Raw genomic sequence first — 9608 nt, 5'->3', positions numbered from 1 at the left:
TTAGCGCCAGTCGTTCAAAGTTTGTATGGGATTTACTATGGGAAAACTTATTTTTGCAAAGAAAAATCGCCAGAGGTCGCCCATTGGCTTCTATAATAATTCTGAACACAGATCACGATAGGTATTTCTACGATGAACAACATTGCCGAAGACCGCAAAGCAGCCCGATGCTTGTAAAAAAAGTTATTAAGCATAGACTATTCGGAAATTTTGCCCGATTTTGTTATTATTGTTATTCCTTTACGTGTTAATCAACGTCGCCTTGCCAATAGGTTTTTATTGAATAACTTTTTTCACAAGTGTCGGATTCAGGCTTTGCAGAATTCGCTCTCATTTGAGTATGAAGCACGATCAAAGCAAGCAAAGAAAAACATTCCATCTGTTGCGGTCCACGATCGTCATTGTATCGCAAGGTGTAACAAGTCTGATAAATGGAAGCAGCGAGCGAGAGCCCCAAAGAGAGAGCTATGATAAAACCCATTTTACTCGATTGTTTACCGTTGGGGATAGGTGTTTTTCTTTACTGGCACGATAAACAATCCACGAACTTCCAATAGCAATAGTGTCCCCCAGGCTTGGAGCATGTTTAGAGGGGTTTTTATCATACATTATTATCCCCCCAATCTGATCAATGTTGTAGCAGTATACGATAAACAGTCTCTCATAATGTGCAGCATTTTATGATAGTTACAGAGAGCGATACGTGAGCGATTCTCTCAATTTTCTCAGGATTCAATCCCTGGTCGGATTGTTTCGCGGTCTTCGGCAATGTTCTTCATCGTAGAAATACCTATCGAGATTTGTGTTCAGAATTTTTATAGAGGTCAATGGGTGACCTCTGGCGATTTTTCTTTGCAAAAGTATGTTTTCCCATAGTAAATCCCATACAAACTTTGAACGGCTGGCGCTAAAATATAGTTTCTCCGATCGAGCTGAAATTTTGCACAGTTGTTATGGAACCTAAATGCAATCCAAAAAGTGGACTGGAGCGAGAATCTAAATTTTGTCCCACACTAGTGTCCATGCGTAAATTTTTCAACTTTGTAAACAATGATTTTCATGATTATGGATGACACCATTGAAGAATCATGCCTCACATGAGTTCTGAAAACGATATGAGCAAGAGAAATGCGGTTGGTACTAAAAATGACATCGCCAAAAATGATTCCGCTGTCAAAACCTTCATAAATATGTTCAATAAAGCATAATTCACAAATTATTATAAAGCGTGAAGAATTTCCTCAGGAAATTGCCTATCTTAAGGCGTATTCCACAATCCAAGGTGTTTTTAATTTTAAAATACAGTGATCCCTCCATGAGTCGATGTTCCATGACTCGATATCGACTCATGGAACCATACTGGAAACAAAATTTCATGGTTACTATGATGGTCCCTTCAAACAGCTTTCCAAAGGATTGCTGTTCCATGACTCGATATTTCCATGAGTCGATGGTCCCTTCAATATCGACTCATGGAGGTTTCACTGTAACTAAAAAGGTATATGACTTGTAAGAGTTTGGCCTTCATGTACGGCTTCAGGGACCATGATTTTAGTAAGTAATGATATTTTCAATATTACCGTACGATGTTTTCATGGCATCCCATATCAGCTAAATAAAAATATAATTTAAAACAATTTTGAAACCTGTTTTAAACTTTCAGAAAACAAAATATAGTACATAGACACGAGCAATGGGCGGCAGTACTTGTTTTAAAAATATAAAATTTGCACCACATGCATTTTCAAATCAAATGTTCAAGAAATATTCAAAAAAATGATCAATGTTACCCCGGATTACGGTACCTCAAATTTTACGTGAATTTATAGAGTCTTCACTCACTTGTTGATAATTCTGATGCCAATTCGGGTACACTAGTATTTCATTATTTTTGCTCATATGGGGTATTTGAAAAATATGTACGTTTCGATGGAGAACAAGAAATTTTCACATGGATTTTATTTCTTCTCCAGTCAAATCTCAATGGAAAAATAAGATTACTGCATAATCTTTAAAGAACCATACACAGCTAAAAATATGTTGAAACTTTAAATGTATTTTCATGCACATATTTGGAGTATCAAAATAAACACAAGTTTCAACTACCAATCACCTATGTTTCAATTAAATTTGCTTTAATTTTACACGATCGTGTAAAACTCAAGCATTTCTAGTTGAACATTCAATTTAAATTCATTAAAATCCACATGATAAAGCCTAAGAAGCTGTATTTATCCAATAATTCTTCCAGAGTCTCCTCTAAGAATTCCTCCAGGAAAATCTCTACAGGGATTTTTACAGAGATGTCATCAATGCTTTCCCAGGTAACACTACGACAGTTTCTTCAGATATTTCTCCAATGATTTCACCAGAAATTCTCCAGAAAGGGGAAAAGCACTCTTTTTCGACCCGCATATGCCAATTTAAGAATTTTCATACAAAGTAGGCCAAAATCGTATGGATGGGTCGAAAACTAATGCTATGTTGAAAATTGGTGCTTTCTCCTAGTCCTTTCGAGATTCTTCTAGAAATTATTCCTGAGACTTTCTTCAGGGATCGCTCAAGGATCTTTATCAGGATTTGTTCGGGAGATTCATCTGGGGATTCTACAACAATTACCTATACTAATTATTCTAAGGATCTTTCCAGGTAGTCCTCCAGGGATTATCCTTCAAATTTCTCCAGAGATTCGTTCTGGGCCTCCAAAAAAATCAATTCGCGGATTCCTCCAAGAATTCCTTTAGAAATATCTACATAGATTCACCACTCTAGGGATTTCATCAAAAATAATACGAATTCCTCCTGGGATTCCTTCGCAAATTGTTTAGAGATTTTACTAGAAACACTTTTCCTGAAGAAGTCTTCGTTCTTGGAGGGATTCCAGGAGTAATACCTGGAGAAACCTAGAGTAATCCCTGGTTGAATTTCCAGAGAAATCCTTGCAGGAACATGAAATATGCTTTTCGGCTACGATTTATCTTTCCAACGAGTTTTCTTTTCAATATAAAAACTATCTAGACATTAAAACTTACAGTCATTTCTCTACCAGCTCATCCCTGAAAACAATTTCTAGAGGAAACCATGTAGATTTTTTTCTGGAACAATCCTTGGATAAATTCGTGAAGAAAAAGCTAGAGACATCTCTGCAGCAATTCCTGTAGAGATTTTCCTGGAGAAATCTCTGGAGGATCTCTGACAAAACTCCCGTACGAATCTCTGAAGGATTAGCTAAGCAAATTTTTGTAGGACTCCTGGAGGCGGTGTTTGGATTGTGATCCGAATAAGCCGATTGAATCTTATTCGGACAGTGTAACAGTTCGCGAACCATTGCAGTTCGTGGCACATCGTATTCGGAAAGCCCTATGAATCTAAACATTTACTCTCTCGTTTGGTACGTGGCACGAAAGCGTTCAAGAGAAGCAACTCTCACAGACTGCAACAGTATCAAGCCATTCAGGTGATTTATGTTTTTCATAAACTTGGTAATAACATTCATATTTTCTGGTAATACAGCCTTTTACAACCTAATTATAATCTATTGGACCATTGAACACCCCTTTGGTTTCAAACATAATACAGAAAATGGAAAATATTCGCCTCTGTTTCTTGATCAGAATGAGAGTGGGTCAGTGAATGTTACAAGTGTTGTCACACAGTGATCGGCGCCAAACAGTGGGTGGTGTGTGTCTGTCTTGTTTTCGCTCATGGCTCGTATAAATGGGATGAAATTATGGCTCGTGTGTCAATGATCGTTAAATTTTCCAAAGCCTGCCTGGAGGCATCTCTGGAGTATTCCCTGGAGAATCCTTGGAGGCACCCAAGGAAGAGTTACTGTAGAGATTCTGCTAGGATTCCAAAGAAATACATGTAAAAATATTCTGGAGATATCCTTGAAATAATCCTTGAAGGAAACCATGAGAAAATCCCAGGAGAAATATCTGAAGGAAAGATGTTCCAAATATAATCCCTGGAGAAATTATCAGAATAATTTCTGATGAAATTCCTGCGGGAGCCCATATGAGAATCTCTGGATAAATTTTAAGCGGAGCTCTTGGTAAATTCCCTGGAGGATTTTTTGGAGGCCCAGAACGACTCTCCGGAGAAATTCCTGAGAAATCACTAAAAGATTATCCGGCGAAAATCTTGGAGTAAGTCATGTAGCGACTTTTCTGATGATAAATCTGGAAGAATTCCTGGAGAAAATTCTTCGGGAATCCCTTGAGGAATTCGTGAGTTATAGAACACCTGGAGGAGTTCTTGATAGAATCCCTGGATGAATTCCTGGTAGAATTTGTTGGGACAACTGACAGCTGGTGAAAATGGTCTAGACTCACGCATCTGGAGATCAAATCTCCACGAAACACACACATACATGCACATTTGTTCAATATATGGGGACTTCAATGCGACGTCATAGTCAGTTTGATATCTACACATGACATTCGAGAGCTTTTTAGTTGGATTTTTTTTCCAACCAGCAAAAATCCAACCATCAAGTCATACCATGTAGTGCAGCTCCAACGAGTGAATCCCCACTGTGAACTTATTAAATTCCACTAGAATTTGTATGCTTTCACAGATTCGCATATTTTGACTTCAACTGCCAGCCTTCTTCAGTGTCGTGTTCTAAACTCGACTTTTTTCGAAATCGAAAACAACGAGTCTTGTCTAGAAAACGACACTGAAGACGGCTTGTACAGTTTGAGGTCGAAATACGCTTATCAGGTCGAAGGATACAACTCTAGTGGAATTCAATGGTACATGTAGTGCCAGTTTCAGTCTTCATTTATTTAAAATTTAAGTGTTTCGGCTAAATTCCTTGCACGAATTCTATGGTGCTACGAATGCAAAACTGATCATTAAACGCTCGATTGATAACAAGAGTGTTCGAAAATTCAACCAAATTATCATTGCAAATTGAAACGAAAATAGAATGATCAACCGTCTTTGCATTCTTGAATAAGAGCCCAACTGTTAACAGGGGGCCTGGCTTGACCTCGCCATACAACCATAATCCATACCCACGCGTACGTCAACTAATTAACATTTTCCTTGCTTATCGTTCCAGTTCAACGGAAACGGTCACCCAGAGGACCTCAAAATAGCAATCATCGGTCAGAGCAACTTTGCAGCCGAAGTTCTGGAAGTCCTACTAGAGCATCACCACATTGTGGTCGGAGTGTTCACCATTGCCGACAAGGGAAGCCGCGAGGACATCCTTGCCACGACTGCCCGGCAACTTAACATACCGGTTTTTCAAGATTTCGGCATGGCGACGCAAGGGTGTTCCCATTCCGGAAGTGCTGGAGAAGTACAAGTCGGTCGAGCGAACTTGAACGTGCTGCCATTCTGCAGCCAGTTCATACCAATGGAGGTGATTGATGGAGCCAAATTTGGCAGCATTTGCTATCATCCGTCGATATTGCCCAGACATCGTGGAGCGAGTGCCATTTCATGGACTTTGATCGAAGGGGATGATACGGCCGGGTTCTCGATCTTCTGGGCTGACGATGGACTGGATACCGGACCCAATTCTGCTGCAGAGACAATGTCCGGTGGTACGGAGATGATACACTGGACACATTATACAAGAGATTCCTGTATCCGGAAGGTGTCACAGCAATGGTGGAAGCAGTGAATATGATTGCGGATGGGACTGCACCGAAGATTACGCAGACTGAGATCGGGGCCACCTACGATCCTGCGCTATTCCGTGAAGAGAATCAGTTTATTGATTTGAATCAATCGCGGAGAGGATTTTTAACTTCATCAGAGGGTTGGATTCAGTGCCTGGGGCATTGGCGGTGAATTATCGGGGATGATGGAAGTGAGTGTCCGTGCGATTGCACGGAGCATCTTTATGTGGCCCAGCCATGCTCGATAACGCTAAACGAGTGAACTTCAAGGGATCAGCAGGTCCAGCTTTTGTGGATCGCGATGGAATTTTTATCACCGCATCGGACGGACAGTTGGTGAAGGTGAAACGTGTGAAAAAAGGAAGCAAGATGATCCAGGCTAGTCAATGGTTTACCCAGGCGGGTAAGAAGGTTATACCATTAGAGTTGAATGCACGAGAAGTTGAGATGGAGGAAATACTCAAAGGAATTTGGAAGTCCATCTTGAAGGTGGAAATAGAAGCGGAAACAGACTTCTTCGCCTGTGGTGCCGGTTCCATGGATGTCGTTCGCTTAGTGGAAGAAGTCAAAGATGCATTGGAGATCCGTTAGAAAACGAAAATCTTTTCATGGCACCTAGCTTCCAGGAATTTCTGAACGAAGTAATAAGTAGAACAAGGAATGGAACAAGCCAGGAAAGTTCCGGACCGGATTATGAATCGGTAGTTTTGAGAGAGAACAAGAAGACAATTTCCGTACCAGTGCAGATGTTTGTAAATGGTAGGTTCATCGACGCAGAGAACAAAAGACTCTGGATATCATCAACCCTACGACGGAGCAAGTAATCTGTAAGGTCGCTGCAGCATCCGCGTCAGATGTGGATTACGCTATAAGATGTGCTCATGACGCTTTCAAGGGCGTTTGGAGTCAAGTATCTGCCAGAGAGCGTGGGCAAATGATGTACAAACTGGCTGACCTTATGGAACAGTACAAGGAAGAATTGGCAACCATTGAATCCGTTGACTCAGGTGCAGTATACACCCTGGCTTTGAAAACTCACGTGGGCATGTCGATTGACGCGTGGCGTTATTACGCGGGATGGACGGAATAAGATCGAAGGATCGACAATTCCCGTTAATCCAGCTAAACCAAACAACGTACTCACCTTCACCAAGCGAGAACCGGTTGGAGTTTGTGGATTGATCACCCCTTGGAACTATCCCCTGATGACGCTCTCGTGGAAAATGGCTGCCTGCATTGCTGCTGGCAACACCTGTAGTAATCAAACCTGCCCAAGTTTGTCCTTTAACTGCATTGAAGTTTGCGGAACTCTCGGTGAAAGCTGGATTCCCACCGGGTGTAATCAACGTAGTTACGGGAGCTGGATCTGTCACCGGCCAAGCCATCTCGAACATCCCCTGTACGAAAACTTGGCTTTACTGGATCAACACCTATTGGCAAAAAAATTATGGCCTCATGCGCCGAATCGAATATCAAAAATGCTCAATGGAACTTGGTGGCAAAAGTCCACTGATAATTTTCGCTGATTGTGACATGGATAAGCCGTTCGATTGGGATGTCATCCGTGTTCTTCAACAAAGGTGAAAACTGCATAGCTGCTGGACGGCTGTTTGTAGAGCACAAGATTCACGACGAATTTGTGCGAAAAGTAGTGAAAAACATCAAAACTATGACCATAGGGGATCCGCTAAATCGAGGAACAGCTCATGGTCCACAGAATCACAAAGCTCACATGGACAAGCTGGTAGAGTATTGCCAGATTGGAGTAAAGGAAGGGGCTAGCTTGTCTATGGAGGAAAACGAGTGCCCCAACATGAAGGGTTGGTTCTTCGAGCCGACTGTCTTCACCAATGTGCAGGATCACATGTTCATAGCAAAAGAAGAATCTTTCGGGCCTATCATGGTCGTCTCAAAGTTCCACAGCAGTGATTTTGACGCATTGGTTCAGAGGGCCTAACGCTACAGAATACGGTCTTGCCAGCGGAGTGTTCACCAATGATATCCGAAAGCAATGCTGTTTGCCGATAAAGTTGAAGCTGGAACCGTCTTTGTCAATACGTAAACAAGACAGACGTTGCTGCTCCTTTTGGAGGGTTCAAACAAAGCGGATTTGGAAAGGATTTAGGTAACTTATGAGTACAATCGATCATCAATCAATTTAATTGATCTTTGTTACTTTTTCAGGCCAAGAAGCACTGAACGAATATCTCAAAACCAAATGTGTGACCATTGAGTATTGATAACACCTCCCAAGGCATGGCATCTCATCAGCATATAAGCTTATTATGTAAATCATCAATAACGTGTGCATTTATTACATTAAGCCGCTACTTAGTGTTAAGAAAAATACAGAAATCCTTATTTCAATCACAGTTATCCGCTAATTTCAGAATCTACAGTTTCCTCCTTGGTCCCATCAATTTCAACAGGCTTAGATTCAACATCTTCTGTGTCCTGCATAACTTCACCTGCATGAGCCGCTCTTTCTTCGTTCAGCTCAGCAATTTCGTTCTGCACTTGTTCCTCAACCAAGCAGTAATTTTCTTCACAACGTCTTCAACATCATTCTCCTCTTCGTCTACTTCAATTAGCTCTATTTCATTTGCGCTAGATTCTCCGCCAATTGTAGCAACGCTCATCTTTCGACTGAGTTCCAAATACTCGTCAAACAATTGGTTTGAAAGACGTCGTTCAAGCTTGCGACACGCCTTATCCAAATTATCAATCGTCGAATCAACCTCGCCGGGTATTATTCTCACAGTGACAACGAATGAACTGACGAAACTTTTGAATAATTGGATGGGAGTCCAGATTGATATTTTTACGAAATTCTTCAATATCATCGTATTGTTTCCCAATACTGATCAACTTGAGTGTTCAAACAAGTGTTCAACGTGCGCTTCTTCAGAAAACTCTCCGGTTGCCTCCGTAACAATGTCGTACAATTCATCTTCGTAAGTTTATCGATTTCCTCCTGAATTTCAATGAACTTCCGATAAACAGGATCCCGCTGAAATTCGTTATCTACGTTTGGTATCAGCTCTGGATCTAGTATTGGTATGGGCTTTGGAGATGTTAAAATTTCAAGCAAGTTATGGTCCGGACGTATTGAATCCATGAAATCTTCCTCAGCGGAATCCGAAGATTCAGAAGAATCATCAAAGTTAGACTTCAAATCTTCGCTAGACGTCTTTACAGATTGCGATATAATCTTCTCGATAATTTGCTGTCTAAGTTGTCATTTTCAACGATTTCTTGTTCATGTTCAGATGAATGGACTTCTAGCTCCTCTGGGATCTCTTCTTCAGATTCAATCGATGGTGTTTCTGAGCCTTTGGTTCTTCCTTGATGTTTTCCAGGAAATCGTCAACCTTCTTAAGCTTCAACCCGATTTGATCATAATCTTCCATAATGTTTGCCAGTGATTATGAATTTGATCGATATGCGCGTTATACAAATCCTTCTGAGCAGTGACTCGATCGATCAGGCATTGCAGCTTTTCCTGATCCTTTCTGAATGCTTCCAATCTGTACTCGTTGAAGTCATGTTCTTGTCCACCAATTGAAATATTCTGTTCCTCAAGGTTCATGTCAACCAAGTTTTGCTGTTCAATCAGACGATCAATTACCTTCTCCTTAGATTCTTTTGCCTCTGTTCTAGCTTCCGCGATTTTCGACTCGTTCGAGTTCCTTTCCATATTTCGCAACACACCTTCGTAGATAATCGGCTCTGTTCGTTTCGCCTTGGCGGTATGAGGTCGTGCCATTTTTGTGCTCGATTCGTCTCCGGGTCGCTTTCCAAAATTTTTGCTGCTTTGAAGAACTTTTTGTATTCATCGATACATTCCGCGATAGACTTCTCTTTCTCTAATTTAATTGGAGGCTTCGAAGGCGATACTTCGTTTTCACTGTCCGTAGAGGTGGTTGAATCCTGACGATAGTTCGTAGCCAGTTTTGGATGCTTATTTGGAAC

General features: G+C 41.0%; 1 pseudogene; it reads left to right on the top strand.

Annotated features, from left to right (window-relative positions):
• Positions 1 to 5044: 5044 nt before the first annotated feature.
• On the top strand, positions 5045 to 7929 carry LOC5573860 (annotated as a pseudogene).
• The last annotated feature ends 1679 nt before the right edge of the window (positions 7930 to 9608 follow it).

Source organism: Aedes aegypti, unplaced genomic scaffold (assembly GCF_002204515.2).
Source record: "Aedes aegypti strain LVP_AGWG unplaced genomic scaffold, AaegL5.0 Primary Assembly AGWG_AaegL5_hic_scaff_1582_PBJ_arrow, whole genome shotgun sequence".
NCBI lineage: Eukaryota > Metazoa > Arthropoda > Insecta > Diptera > Culicidae > Aedes > Aedes aegypti.
Note: the sequence above shows the minus strand (reverse complement) of the source record. Positions and strands in the feature narration are given on the sequence as shown.